A 2,831-nucleotide genomic window follows, 5' to 3' on the forward strand; every position below is an offset into this window, starting at 1 on the left:
CGAGCTTTGTCCTGAAAGCTGTTCCAGGTCTTGCTAGGGACAGGCATGAGCTCTCAGGAATGTGCTGTCCAGATGGGTCAGCACTCTGGTGCCTTGCCTCCATGGAGAGGCAGATGAGATGGAAGGAAGGAGTCCTGGGCTTAGAGAAAGAAGACACGATTCTAGAGCCTGGGTTCTGGCATTCTGCAACTGTGTGATTCTGAGACAGCTGTTGCCTTTCCATGCTTTAATTTTCCCCTCTGAAAGTGACAGAGGCTTTAAGATCCTTCCCAGAATCAATTAGAATTCAAAAGTTGTGACCCAAGTCAGCCCATGTTAGCCAACATCAGCCTTCACTGACCCTGTTAATCCATCACATTTTTGGCAGCCCATGTGGGCCCATGTCAACCCTTACCTTCCCTACAAATCAGCAGTCTTAGATCCTCAAAGTTCTTGCCCTAAAGCCTGACCATGGCAAGTGTCCCACCTGCCTTCTCTCTGGTCAGGCCTTGGAATTAGAATCTTAATAGATTTTAAAAAATTGAAATCCTACAGAACGTGTTCTAGATTCAGGATAATATTCATCTAAAATTAAGATTAAATAAAGACATTTTCAGATAAATGAAAGCTGAGACAATTAGTCCCCAACATACCTGTACTACAAGGAATACTAGGCAGAAGCAAGCAAGATGGCGGTGGCGGCGGCTCAGGGAGGGAGAACCAGTGGTGGCGGAGGCAGTAGTGGGGCTGGCAGTGGTTCCAGCTGTGGGACAGGCAGTAGCCGCAGCGGCTTGCTGGACAAGTGGAAGATTGATGATAAGCCTGTAAAAATTGACAAATGGGATGGATCAGCTGTGAAAAATTCTTTGGATGATTCTGCCAAAAAGGTACTTCTGGAAAAGTACAAGTATGTGCAGAATTTTGTTCTAATTGACGGTCGCCTCACCATCTGTACCATCTCCTGTTTCTTCGCCATAGTGGCTTTGATTTGGGATTATATGCACCCCTTTCCAGAGTCCAAACCTGTTTTGGCTTTGTGCGTTATATCCTATTTTGTGATGATGGGGATCCTGACCATTTATCCCTCATATAAGGAGAAGAGCATCTTTCTCGTGGCCCACAGGAAAGATCCCACAGGGATGGGTCCTGATGATATTTGGCAGCTGTCGTCCAGTCTCAAAAGGTTCGATGACAGATACACTCTGAAGCTGACCTTCATCAGTGGAAGAACAAAGCAGCAACGGGAAGCCGAGTTCACCAAGTACACTGCTAAGTTTTTTGACCACAACGGGACCCTGGTCATGGATGCATATGAGCCTGAGATATCCAGGCTTCGTGACAGTCTTGCCACAGAAAGAAAAATAAAATAGCTACTTCTAAAAGCAGCCATCTTTTGGCTGGATCATGCTGAATTGAGGGGTGAGGGAGAAAGAAACAGAGAACTTAATATGGATAAAGTAAGAAATGTAAAACATGTCCGTTTTGTCTTGAAATTTTAGTCCATTCTGTATAAACAGAATTTTCTAGCTCAGATATGAGAAGTTGTAGCTCTGCTATCTAGCTGTAGCCTCTTTGGTCTGCTGATTGCATTGTTTTGATTTGCTTTTCTGGAAAAGCATTTTTGCTAAAAACCGTACAGACTTCCTCCTTCATACCTAGCAGTACTTTATATAGTATAGCTTTGTGCCATGCAGCATTTGAAGACTCAGTTTTTTAAATTGTTAACCTGTTGATGACTTTATTGTGTTAATTCCCAGTTCAACAGCTGTTTCCCTTAATTCAGGATACAACTTCTTGTGTATGACAGTTTTCCTTCACACACCATTTTTGCGGGTGTGTATATATCTAATTTGGGGAGAATTGGGGAAAAAAAAACCCACAGCTTTTTAATTTGTTTAAAAGAGACTTTCTGCCTGTTACATTTTGTGCTCTTAACCAATTAAAGAAGCCAATGGCATTTTTAGTTTTTAAAAAAAAAAAAAAGAAATATTAAAGAATGTCCTTCATGTTGAAGGGAAACAATACAAGATAAAAATTAAGATTTACAGGAAGGGAATAAAGAGTATTAGAATTGGTGAATATACAGATAAACATAAAAAAGTATATATTTTTCTTTTCTTAATGTCCTAAAAAATTGTTTAAAGTAAAAAATAACACTCTGATAGGATGTATAAATTTATAACTTATGAAGAATTAAAAGATATAAAAAACAGTAGCTTAAAGACAGTAGTAGAATGTTTAAATGGAATTAAATTGTTGTGACTTTTTTATTCATTTATGAAATGGGAAAAGTCAGATGTGAAGAATAAAATCTAAAGTGATCAAATAGTAACTCTAAGTAGATTGTAACAAGGATACATATTGTAATGCCAAGAGCAACCACTAAAAATTACTACAAAGAGGCATAGCTAATAGAGAAGTAAACTACCTCAACATAATAAAGGCTGCACATGACAAACCCACAGCTAACATCATACTCAATAGTGAAATGGGAAAGCTTTTCCACTAAGATCAGGAACAAGACAAGGATGCCACTCTCACTACTCCTATTTAACATAATGCTAGAACTCCCAGCCAGAGCAATAAGGCAAGAAAAAGAAGTAAAAGGCGTCCAAGTTGGAAAGGAAAAGTAAAATTGTATGCGGATGATATGATACCATATATCTAAAATCCTAAACCCCCCCAAAAAACGTTTAAAAAAAGAACTAGTAAATGAATTCAGTAAAATTGCAGAATACAAAATTAATGTACAAAAACCAATTGCTTTTCTATACACTAGCAATGAATTATATGAGAAAGAAATAAAGAAAACAATCCATTTATACAATAATAGCATCAAAAATAATAAATTA

General features: G+C 38.3%; 1 pseudogene; it reads left to right on the plus strand.

Moving 5' to 3' along the window:
* The first annotated feature begins 659 nt into the window (after positions 1 to 659).
* LOC111173393 (signal peptidase complex subunit 2 pseudogene) lies at positions 660 to 1,369 on the plus strand (annotated as a pseudogene).
* The last annotated feature ends 1,462 nt before the right edge of the window (positions 1,370 to 2,831 follow it).

The sequence above is a fragment of the Delphinapterus leucas genome, chromosome 21, assembly GCF_059928025.1.
Source record: "Delphinapterus leucas isolate spDelLeu-1000000601 "Yukka" chromosome 21, BTC_Dleu_Yukka2, whole genome shotgun sequence".
NCBI lineage: Eukaryota > Metazoa > Chordata > Mammalia > Artiodactyla > Monodontidae > Delphinapterus > Delphinapterus leucas.